At 40.6% G+C, this 13,057-nt stretch overlaps 1 non-coding gene across 1 annotated transcript; it reads right to left on the reverse strand.

Moving 5' to 3' along the window:
• Window positions 1-10,564: 10,564 nt before the first annotated feature.
• Window positions 10,565-10,668, reverse strand: LOC115932402 (small nucleolar RNA U13). Its single transcript, XR_004068686.1, has one exon. It is a non-coding gene; the product is annotated as a small nucleolar RNA U13 (small nucleolar RNA).
• Between the last annotated feature and the right edge of the window lie 2,389 nt (window positions 10,669-13,057).

Here is a 13,057-nt window from a genome sequence, read left to right on the forward strand (position 1 = left end):
TGTCAGTGAGCAAGATCCCTTCTTGATCTGGCCTTTGTATATATTTCTAGCTCCAAGTTTTGCTCCTTCCCTGACCCCAGGCAACACTAACCCTACTGAACTACGTGAATTCATTGTGATTTCTTTGGCCTTAGGACCATCTGATTTGCTGTTCTGCCTGAACCAGATTTTCCTGGTCCTTCCAGTCTAGATAAAATACTCTTTCTTCAGCACTCTCCTCAGATGTCACTTCCTCCAGGAAGCTTTCTATGATCTCTTAATGCCTGATTAGATACCACCCCCACCTCTATACCAATTGTTCTCAATGCACCCTGTACCTGTACTCCTTGTCCTTTTAGTTGTATCTTTGTTTCCCTCAGACTGAAAGTTTCCTTGGGGCATGTCCTCTGTCTGTTTCATTCTGTATTCCTAGTTTGTAGCATGGTGCCTGGCACATAGTAGGCATTAATAATACTTATTAAATGAAAGAACACTTGATTTCCTAAAGCTTTATCATAGCTTACCACAATGGTTAAGGACAAGGATATTGAAGCCAGTTGCCTCTGTTGGCAAATCCTGGCTCAGATGCTAACTATATATATATATATGTGTACCCTTGGGCAAGCTACTCAACCTCTCCTGCTTTGGTCTGATTACTTTGAAAACATTTCTTAGCTCATGAGATTGCTTTGAGGATCAAATAGATTAACGTCTATATGCCTGGCATAAAATAAGTGCCATATAAATAGGATAACTTATTCTACTTTATGACCAAACATGATACTTTTGAGAGTGAAACAGTTGCAATTAGTAATTATGCCAGGAAAATAGATGTTAATTGGGACCGTCCTGGGCTAACAGGGACATTTGGTTACCCTGTATATAAGAGCTCTTAGGTAAATAAACGTTTTTGTCTTTGTTGCTTTTGTTTTCCCATGTCTATTTTCCTATAGTGATTAGCAGTTAATTCTTCCAACCATAAAAGCTTGTATGTTTGTCTTTAGAGACAACAAAGAAAAGGACTTGGGGGACAGGGTCCCAAGGTTCAGAGTTGGTAGGATACCATTAAAGAAACAGAAATGAAGTTGCATTCTTAGGCTCTGAGTATAGAAAAAAAGGGGAGCCTTTACACCCCACTGAAGCTGAGTAGGCTGTATGGGTTTGACAATAGAAGGTCACGTGGTTTCCTGATGTGTAGTATGATTTCAAGGGGTCCAGCCTTTCCTGGAGCCTTGTCTGGGGAAATTTTGTGAGTGAGGCAAACTGTGCCAATCTGCTTGACATGTTTTTGCTGTCTGGTCATTGAGTTTGCTGTTTTCTTTCAAACTGTTTCAGAAACATGTAGTTCCATTTGCTTCCCCAACAGGGAGTTCTTTTCATTACCTTAAAATAGTTGTTTTTATGAACTGGGATAAACACCTAGTGTGCAGAAGTTTTGTTGCATGGTTATTACAATTTGAATTCTATTATTTCTCCTGCTTACCTGGGGAAGAGAAAAATACACCTTCTAAACACAGTTTTCCTTTTCCTTTTTCAGGTTTTCCAGACAGGTGCACTGTCAGATAACGCACCTTGCAGCTGGCTACATCTGCCCAGAATACCAATTGCAGGCAGTTCTGGTGGTGACCACGATGTTGGAAGGGGGAAAGAAGGGGAAGAGGAGAGCAGCTTTTCTTATCTTGAAATACTGAAGCCTGTCAATCTGAGCAGGTGCCATTCAGAGATGTGTGCCAACTCCATTCTCACCCTCTCTCCATCTGGGGTGGGAGTAGAGGTAGTAGTGGGGAGGAGAAAGGAACAAGAGAATGAACTAACATTTGTGAAAATAATTTCCACAAAGCATGTTGGTCACGTGCTTAATAATATAGGCAAGTGAGAGAGAATTGAAGACATATTTGGCTGTTAGTTATTTCACATTTCATTCATTCAACAGATAATATATAAAGTGTTTACTATGTGTCAGCCACAGAGCATCAATGCATATGAAGAATATTGTATAGGGCAAGGCGCAATGGCTCATGCCTGTAATCCCAGCACTTTGGGAGGATGAGGCAGGTGGATCACTTGTGGCCAGGAGTTTGAGACCAGCCTGGCCAATATGGCAAAACCCTGTCTCTACTAAAAATGCAAAAATTAGCCAGGGATGGTGGTGCATGCCTGTAATCCCAGCTACCTGGGAGGCTGAGGCATGAGAGTCACTTGAACCTGAGAGGTGGGGGTTGCAGTGAGCCGAGGTTGCAGTGAGCCAAGATTGAACCACTGCACTCTAGCCTGGGCAACAGAGTGTGACTCTATCTCAAAAGAAAAAAAGAAAAAGTAAAAAAGAAAAAAAAATAAAGAATATTGTATGAAAGCTAGGCTTAAAGTTATGTGTGGTAATTTTTTTTTTTTTAGAGACAGAATCTTGCTCTGTAACCCAGGCTGGAGTAGAGTGGCACAGTCATAGCTCACTGCAGCCTCGAACTCCTGGGCTCAAGCGATCCTCCCACCTCAGCCTCTTGAGTAACTAAGACTACAGGCACATGCCACTATGCCTGGCTAATTAAAACAATTTTTTTTTTTTTTTTGTAGAGATGTGGGCGTGCTATATTTCCCAGGCTGGTCTTGAACTCCTGGGCTCCTGGCCTATAAGGCATGAGCCACTGCTTCTGGCCTATGTGTGGTAATTGTCTTAGTTTTGGACATGTTGAGCTTGAGATATAGATTTTCCATTAAGCATTTGGATATAGCTATCTGGAGCTCAGGGGAAAAGTCTGTGCAAGAAATGTAGATTTGGGAACGATCCTCGAATAGGTGGTAGTTATAACACGAATACTGAGTGAAATAATTATGGTTATATGAGGGAGAAGAAGAGGATCAAGAATGGAACATCAAGTAACCCCTGAGTTTCAAAGGGAAATATGAAGAATTTATAAAGAAGATTAAGGAGTACTCTCCAGAGATGTTGGTGGACAATCAGGAGAGAGGGATTAATTTAATTATATTTTTTCTACTTCGTTTTAAAAAATCAACTTTATTGAGATGTAATTTACATACAACCAATGCACCTATTTTGAATGTACAGTTCCCAGAGGGATGCCACCATCAGATGCTACCACCTGAGCAGCCGACAGGCAGTTCTGGTGCAGTTTTGACAAGTATATACACGCATGTAGCCCCTACTCAAGATATAGAACATTTCCTTTGTATTAAAAGCTCCCTCCAAAGTAACACCAATTATTTCCAAACTATTCCAAAAGATGAATAGGAGAGAATTATTTCTAACTCATTCCATAAGATAAGCATTACTCTAATACAAAAACCATATAAGGATACAACAACAACAAAAATAAAACTACACGCCAATATTCCCGATGAACATGGATGCAAAAATTCTCAACAAAATACTAGCAAACATAATCCAACAATGCATTAAAAAGATAACACGGCTGGGCATGGTGGCTCACGCCTGTAATCCCAGCACTTTGGGAGGCTGAGACGGGCGGATCACGAGGTCAGGAGATTGAGACCATCCTGGCTAACACGGTAAAACCCCGTCTCTACTAAAAATACAAAAAAATTAGCCGAGCATGGTGGTGGGCGCCTGTAGTCCCAGCTACTTGGGAGGCTGAGGCAGGAGAATGGTGTGAACCCGGGAGGCGGAGCTTGCAGTGAGCGGAGATCGCGCCACTGCACTCCAGCCTGGGCGACAGAGCGAGACTCCATCTCAAAAAAAAAAAAAAAAAAAAGATAACACACCAGAATCAAGTGGGATTTATTCCAGGGATGCAAGGATGGTTCAGCATATACAAATCAAGAAATGTGATACACCAAATTGTACAACAGAATAAAGAACAAAACCATATGATCATCTCAATAGATGCATAAAACAGCATTTGATAAAATTCAACATCTGTTTATAATAAAAACTTACAACAAACTAGGTATAGAAGAAACATACTTCAAAACAATAAAGGCCATATATGACAAACCCATAGTTAACATCATGCTGAATTGAAAGCCTTTCCTCTAAGATCTGAAACAAGACAAAGATGCCCACTTTCACCACTTTTACTCAACATAGCACTGGAAGCCTTAGCCAGAACAATTAGGCAGGAGAAAGAAATAAGGGGAACTCAAACTGGAAAGGAAGAAGTAAAATTGTCCCTGTTTACAGATGACATGATCTTATATTTAGAAAGTCCTAAAGACTCCACAAAAAAACTGTTAGAATACAAGAATTCAGTAAAGTTGCAGGACACAAAATCAACATACAAAAATCAGCAGCATTTCTATATGCCAACAGCAAACAATCTGAAAAAGGATACATCAAGAAAGCAATCTCATTTACAATAGCTAAAAAATTAATAATAAAATACTTAGGAATAAATTTAACCAAAGAAGTGAAAGATCTCTACAATTAAAACTATAAAACGCTGAGGAAAGACATTGAAGAGGAAACACACACACAATGGAAAGATATCCCACGTTCATGGATTGGAAGAATTAGTATTCTTAAAATGTCCATACTACCCAAAGCAACTTATAGATTATATGCAGTTCCTATCAAAATGCTGATGACATTCTTTACAGAAACAGAAAAACAATCCTAAAATTTGGATGGAATCACAAAAGACCTTGAATAGCCAAAGTAATCCTGAATAAAAATAACAAATCTGGAGGCATCACATAAGCTGACTTCAAATTATACCATAAAGCAATAGTAACCAAAACAGCATGGTACTGGCATAAAAACAGATACATACACCAGTGGAACAGAGTAGAGAACCCAGAAATAAATCCATACATTTACAGCCAACTCATTTTTGACAAAGACACCAGGAACATACACTGGGGAAAGGACAATCTCTTCAATAAATAATGCTGGGGGCCAGGTGCAGTGGCTAAAACCTGTAACCCCCGCACTTTGGGAGGCTAAGGCAGGAGGAATGCCTGGGCCCAGGAGTTTGAGACCAGCCTTGGCAAGAAAGACTCTACAAAATAAAAAACTTATCCACATGTGCTGGTCTGTGCCCATGGTCCTAGCTACCCAGAAGGCTGAGATGGGAAAATCACTTGAGCCTGGGAAGTTGAGGCTGCTGTGAGCTGTGGTTGTACCACTGCATTCCAGCCTGGGTGACAGAGAGAGACTTTTCTGTCAGAAAACTAAAAAAAAAAAAAAAAAAAAAATGGTGCTGGGAAAACTGAAGATTCATATGCAGAAGAATGAAATTAGATCCAGGTAAAAAGTGAGCAAATGTTCTGAATAGACACTTCTCAAACGAAGAAATACAAATGGCCAACAGGTATATGAAAAAATGCTTGACATCGCTAATCATCAGGTAAATGCAAGTCAAAACCACAATGAGGTATTATCTCACCCCAATTAAAATGGTATTATCAAAAAGATAAAAAATAACATGCTGGTGAAGATGTGGAGAAAGGGGAACTCTTGCACACAGTTGGTGAGAATGTAAATTAATACAGCCATTATGAAAGACAGTATGGAAATTCTTCAAAAAACTAAAACTAAAAATACAACTACCGTATGATTCAGCGATCCCATTGCTGGGTATAAGAAAGGAAATTAGTACATCATAGAGATATCTGGACTGCCATGTTTATTACAGCACTATTTACAATAACCAAGATATGGATTCAACTATTTTATACTGTCCTCAGTAATATATGAGATTTCTAGATGCTCTATTTTCTCACCAAACTTGGTATCGTTACAATTTTTAATTTGTAGTCATTGTGGTAGGTGTGTGGTAGTACTTCATTGTGATTTTAATTTCTGCTTACCTGATGGCTAATGATTAAATATCTTATCATGTGCTTATTGGCCATGCATGAGGTCTATTTCTGGTCTATTTGGTTGTATTTGTATATTTGTCTTTCCTTACCCTAATATTACATTGTATTATCTAGGGTGCTCTATAATAAGCCTTGAAGTGAGGTTATACAAGTTCTCCAACTTTGTTACTCTTTATTTCAAAACTGTGTTGGATATTCTAGGTCCTTTGAACTTCCATATAAATTTTAAAATCAGTTTGTCAATTTCTGTGAAATAAAGCATGTTGGGTTTTTTACTGGAATTCTATTGAATCTATCAATCATTTTGGTAAGAGTGGACAACAATATTGTGTCTTCCAATCCATGGACAAAATATATGTGTCAATTAATTTAGGTATTCTTTAATTTCTCTCATCAATGTTTTCTAGTTTTTCATGTATGGATTTTGCACATATTTTGTTAAATTTATTCCTAAGCATATTATGTTTTTGATGCAATTCTATGATGTGCTTTGGTTTTTCATGTTTCTTGTGCCTGGGGTTTACTAAGTTTCTTAGGTTTCTGGACATCTAATTTTCATAAAAGTTGGAAAATTTCAGTTATTACTTCTTCATATCTTTTTTTCTGACCTCCCTTCTCACTCTCTCTGTCTCTTTTTTTCCCCCCCTTTGGAGTCTGATTGCCTCATAGCTCACTAATGCTCTGGCCATTTTTTTTCAGTCTTTCTTCTTTCCATGTTTCATCTTGGATAGTTTCTATTGCTCTGTCTTAAACTTCACTAATTTTTTTCAATGTCTAATGTGTTGTTATTAATCTCAAATATTTTAATTTTTCTCTTTACAAGTTCAATTGGGCCTCTTATTTTTATTTATTTATATATGAGACAGGGTCTAATTTTGTCACCCAGGCTAGAGTGCAGTGGCCCAATCTTGGCTCACTGCAGCCTTGACTTCCCGGGCTCAAGCGATCCTCCCACCTCATCCCCAACTAGCTGGGACTACAGGTGCATACCACCATGCCTGGCTAATTTCTAAAAAAATTTTGTACAGATGGGATCTTCCTATGTTGCCCAGGCTGGTCTTGAACTCCTAGACTCAAGTGATCTACCCACCTCGGCCTCCCAAAGAGCTGGGATTAGAAGCATGAGCCACCGCAGCCAGCCAGTTTCGTAATTTAAAAATATCTTTGATGTTTTTACTTAACATGCTCAATCTTTCCTTTACCTTCTTGAACATATGAATATAGCTTTAATAACCACTTAAATGACTTTTTCTACTAATTCTATCATCCATATCATTTCTAGATTAGTTCTCATTGATTTTTCTCTTCATTACGAATTGTATTTTCTTGCTTATTTGTGTGTCTTATAATTTTTTATTGAATTCCAAATACCATGTATTTTACCTTGTTGGGTACTGAATACCTTTGTATTCTTACTAATATTCTTGAGCGTTGTTCTGTGATGTAGTTAAGTTACTTGAAAACTGTTTGGTCCTTGTGAGGCTTGCTTTGTTAGACATGACCAGAATTCTTTGGTGTATGGCTAATATTGCCCACTACTACAGCAATGCCTTTCTGAATATTCTACCTGATGACCTGTTAATTATGAGGTTTTCTACTGTGGCTAGTAGGTGAACGCTGAAGATTTTTCCCTGTACTTTTTTCAGGTGTAATTTTTCTTAGCCTGTGGTAATTTCCTCACACGAATGTGGAGATCAGCCTTCAGCTGCAGACCTTCCACAGATCCCTGGAGCTCTCTCTCTGTGCTGCTCTCTCAGCTCTGGTGCTCTGCCAGGTGAACTCTAGCTGGCTTGGCCTCCTCAGATTCCCAGCATTTTCTCCTGAACTGAGGGAGACTTTTGGGCTCTGCCTGCATTCCTCCTTCCTGTGCTGAAGCCTGGAAACCCTTTCCTATCACAGACTGCGAAAATCATAGAACACACCTTGCTTGTTTCCTGAATTCACTGTCTGTGCTGCCTGATGCTTAATGTCTGAAAGCTGTTGTTTCATATGTTGTGCCTGGAGTTTTAATTGGTCCCTGTTACTCCATGTTGCTCAGAATTAGAAGCCCTGATGCTATTTTATTTAAATTTTTATTTTTATATATTTAGGAGGTACAAGTGCAGCTTTCTTACATGCATATATTACGTAGTAAAAATAGTCTGGGCTTTTAGTGTACCTATCACATTGTACCCAATAAGGAATTTTTCAGACCTCACCCTTTGATCTGGTTTGGCTCTGTGTCACCACCCAAATCTCATCTTGAATTGTAATCCCCACGTATTCAGGGAGGAACCTGGTGGGAGGTGATTGGATCACGGGGGCAGTTTCCCCCATGCTGTTCTCATAATAGTGAGTCCTCATGAGATCTGATAGTTTTATAAGTGTTTGGCAGGTTCCTCCTTCACTCACATGTTCTCCCTCTCACCTGCCACCATGTAAGTCATCTCTACTTCCCCTTCCGTCATGATTGTAAGTTTCCTGAGACCTCCTCAGCCATGTGGAACTGTAAGTCAATTAAACTTTTTTCCTTTATAAATTACTCAATCTCAGGAAGTTCTTTATAGCAGTGTGAAAATGGACTAATACACCCTCCCTCCCACCCTTCCACCTTTTGTAGTCTGCAATGTCTGCTATTCTACTCTGTATGTCCATGTGTACTTATTGTTTAGCTCCCACTTTTAAGTGAGAACATGTGGTATTTGACTTCTCGTTTCTGAGTTATTTCGCTTAGGATAATGACCTCCAATTCCATCCATGTTGCTGCAAAAGACGTGATTTCCTTCTTTTTTATGGTTGAGTAGTATTACATGGTGTGTGTGTGTATAACATTTTCCTTACTTGATGCTCTTTTACATGGTATTAAAGTTTTTAAAAAAATTCCAACTATTTATTCATAGTCTATGGAGAAATACTTTATTTTTGATATTTGACCTTGTATATGGTAACCTTGTTAAATTCACATATTAGTTTTCACTTAAATTTTTGTTTGTTTGTTTGTTTTTGTTTTTGTCTTTTTAGACAGGGTCTCTCACTCTGTTGCCTGGGCTGGAGTACTGTGGCACAATCTTGGCTCACTGTAGCCTCGACCTCCGGGCTCAGATGATCCTCCCACCTCAGGCTCCCAAGTAGTTGGGACAACACGTTCGTGCCCCCATGCCCAGCTGATTTTTTTTGTGGTTTTTTTTTTTGTAAAGACAGGGTTTCACCATGTTGTCCAGTCTGGTCTTGAACTCATGGGCTCAAGCAATCTGCCTGCCTTGACCTCCTAAAGTGCTGGAATTACAGGCATGAGCCATTGTGCCCAATCAAAAGGAATTTTTTTAAAAATTTAAATATAAATTTTTTTTTTTTTTTGAGATGGGGTCTTGCTCTGTCACTCAGGCTGGAGTGCAGTGGCGTGATCACGGCTCACTGCAGCCTTAACCTCCTGGGCTCAAACAATCATCCTACCTCAGCCTCTCAAGTAGCTAGGACTACAGATGTGCACCACCATGACCAGCTAATTTTTTATTTTTTGTAGAGACAGGGTCTCACTATGTTGCTCAGGCTGGTCTTGAACTTTTGGGCTCAAGTGATCCTCCCACCTCAGCCTCCTAAAGTGTGGGATTACAGGCATGAGCCACCATGCCTGGCATTTTCATATATATATATATATATATATATTTTTTTTTTTTTGTGGTGGATTCCTTAGGAGTGTCTATAGGCACAATCATGTTATATGTGAATATAGAACGTTTTACTTCTTCCTTTACAACTTGTATTATCTCTGTCACTCTCCCTTCTGTACTGGAAATGCTATATACATTGTTGAATAGAAGCAGAAAGAGCAGCTATCTCCTTGCCTTCTTTTTGATCTTGGGAGGGAAAGCATTCATTCTTTCACCATGAAGTATGATGTAAGCATTAGGTTGCTTTTTTTTCCTTTTTCTGAGACAGAGCCTTGCTCTGTTACTCAGGCTGGAGTGCAGTGGCGTGAATGTGGCTCACTGCAGCCTCAAATTCCTGGGCTCAAGACATCCTCTCGTCTCAGCTTCCTGGGTAGCTGGGCCTATAAGAGTGCATCACCAGACCCAGCTAATTTTTTATTTTTTGTAGGGTGTCATTATCTTACCCAGACAAGGCACTGTAGATGTTATTGATTTATCTATTTTTATAGAGACGGAGTCTATGTTTCCCTGGCTGGTCTCAAACTCCTAGGCTCAAGTGGCTTCCCAAAGTGCGGGGATTATCGGCATGAGCCACTGTGCCCAGCTTGTAGATGTCTTTACTGGGTTCAAGAAGACTATGTGGTGGGTAATGCAAGTATACTTATGAAAGAAGGGGATAAGTTGAGAGTTCTTGGATTTAATTTTCTCAGTGAAGCAGGAGGACAGGCTATCTGATGAGGGGTGGGGAAAATGAGGTGGATTTGTAATAGTCCTTCATGAACCTCTCAAAAGACAAATCTGTGGCAGAGTGTACAGTTTTCTGTATCAGGACTTGGAGCTCCAGGTTTAGGACGGGGGTGGGCAGCTGTAGAACTGGGTTCTGTAGTCAGGGTTTTCCAGGACTTATGAGTGGAGGGAAAAGGGAGCACGGGTATTGAGGGAGCTGGCGGGAAATAATTCAAGTTGTTGGCCAGAGGTCTAGCTTGGGTTTTAAAAGACTGAAGCCTGGGAATTGAGGGGAAAGTAAAGATAAACTGTGAGGCCACGAAGGGATTAAAGGGCTGAAACTCAGCGAGGCCAAGGAGTGGTAAAGTGGGAGGAAGAGAATAGAGCTGGGAGGATTGTGGTTCAAGTGGGATATTGAAGTTTCATTTTTTCCACATCAGATGGGTAATGTGCCAATGTTGTAACAAGGTTTCAGGGAGGCATATCTTACACATGAAAGTGAAAACCCGGTCATCACGCTTATGAACTACGAAAGGATCCAAAGTTTTTTTGAGAGGCAGTGGAGCTGTGGTAGTAATGGTCTAATTGTGGCCTTGAAAAGTGTAAGTAGAGCAGAAGGTTATTTGAAATGATTAGGGGAAGGTTAGGGTGTGGGATGGATTGGGTTCAGCAATTTGTCTCAGGATGATGGTGGGAGTTAATGTGTAAGGTAAATGGGGGAGTCTTCAGCCACTGTGGGCCAGGGTCAATGACAGCCAGAAGAAGTAGAGGGCAATGAACCATTTGGTATGAGGGGGACTTTGACAAAGGTAGAAAAGTAATCATGTAGAACTGGCAGGGGAAGCTGGGAGACTGCTGACCCCAAGTGCCCCCTTCTTGGCTGGAAAATAGAACTCGTGGGAGGAAGAGCAGCTTTCCCTTAAGAGGGCTGCAAGGGAACCAGTGTCCTTGGGGGCAAGGCCAGGCTTCAGTTACGGTAAGGAGGAGGAAGGTATAGTGAAAGTTCTTGCAGGTTGTTGTGGATATAGAAGAATTTGTTTTTAGTGGAATGAGGTTATCAAGAACACAGAAGGAAAACTGACAGGAAGATGGCTAGGAGACAGGTGGTGTCCCAGTGACAGTGAAAGTCCCAGTGAAAAGACTTAAAGGGCAGAGACTGTTTCACCCATGTATCACAGTATCAGCCACATAGTAGGTGCTCATTTAATACAGCCAAGTGAATGGCTGAATACAATCCATTTCTGTGGCTTCTTACTTTGATTCTCTGAGACTTCATTTTTCTATCTGTTTCCTGGGGAGTGCTGCTGCTTTTATCCCCCTAGTTCTGAAATTTATAGCAGTTTTCTCTCCAAAGTCCCAATTGTTTCCGTCTGGCAGGGTCAGTGCCTTATTATTCTGTGGTGTAACACCCTAGGAGGGCCTGGAAAGCCAGAGCTGAAATCTCTCTCTGGTTACAACTTGGGAGAAGCTGAAGTTCAGAAAAAGCAAAGAGTTCTTTCAACAGAATAGATTAAGATTTACCATAGACTGTGAAAGAAATAAAGATGCTTCTCTCAGTCAAAGTTTGAGGCTACCAGCCTGTACTGGTACCTACCAGAGGGGTGGCGTCTGGGACTCAGGGAGAGCAGTAGTCCAGGGCGGGCTCTGGACTGTCAGGCTGTGTGCAAGGCAGCCTCCAGCAGGTGGGGCTGTGGAGTCGCAGAAGGCTGGCAGCCTTGAGCGGAACGCGGCGCTGCGGCCACCCTCTGATTTACATGGAATAATCCCTGCGGTATGTAGAGTCAAGCTCGGGAGATTGCTACCTTCTCATGGAGAGTCAAGCTTGGGAGATTGACTTCGCTACCTTCTCATGGAGAGTCAAGCTTGGGAGATTGACTTTGCTACCTTCTCATTCTCCACCATTACTCCAGAGCCCTATTGTCTCTGGGGAGGGGAAGGTCTTGATGATGGGGAATGTCATCTAATGGAACGTTCGCAGGGTTTATGAGTTTTAAGTCCCAGTGCTGTGGGCACACAGGCCACTTGCTGGACCTCTGAGAGTGAGTAATAATGGAAATATATGTGAAAGCCTTGGTAGAGTGAAGACTCTAAAAATATAAGGATTTATTATTAATGCTTAATGGGTAGTTAAGAGCAAAAATATGTTCCTTGATCTATTCTAGAGAAGAGGAACTCTAGGGAAGGTATGGGCTGAAGATTTTCCTATTCGCAGAAGAATTGGTCCTTTTGACTCTATGTTTTCACTTCTGTCAGGTCACATAGCGGGGTGAGGGGTAAGAATGCCAATTTGCCACAGAACATTCTAGGGAGGTTGTAAGCGCTCAGAAAACAGAATTCATAAAAATAATAGTAATAAACTACCATCTATATAACTACTGTATACCAGGCACATTGCATATGTTATTCAATTTGGTCATCATAACAGTATAATAGGATAGATGTATTTATCTATTGTAACTAGAAATTGAACATCAGCATCTGAGAGGTATGAATAGCAGAAGGTTACACACGTAATAAGCAATGATGGCAGGATTTGAACCCAGGCCTTTTTGGCTTTAATGGCTCATGTCTTTCCCATCATAATGTGTGAACTCATCCTTTACTAAATCTCTAAGCCCATTTCCAAGGACCTGTCTTAAGCTGGTTGCTTAAGAATCGCTCAGGGAACTTGTTAAAATGCATGTTCTTGAACCCCACCCTGGGAGAGCCTCATGAATGATTTAGACTTTTCCTTTTCTTTCTCTCTTTTCATGCCACATTCCCTTCCATTACTTAAGTTGTTGAACAGTCACAGTAATCAGGAGTTCTGTTTTTTGAACGCCTTATACCTTACACCTTTCCTTGAAAACAATGGCTAATGCAAACTCATTTTGTCAAGCCAAAGATCCCTGAGTTTCCCCACCAGAGGATTATACAATCAGCAGCTC

Source organism: Gorilla gorilla, chromosome 1 (genome assembly GCF_029281585.2).
Source record: "Gorilla gorilla gorilla isolate KB3781 chromosome 1, NHGRI_mGorGor1-v2.1_pri, whole genome shotgun sequence".
Classification (NCBI taxonomy): Eukaryota; Metazoa; Chordata; class Mammalia; order Primates; family Hominidae; genus Gorilla; species Gorilla gorilla.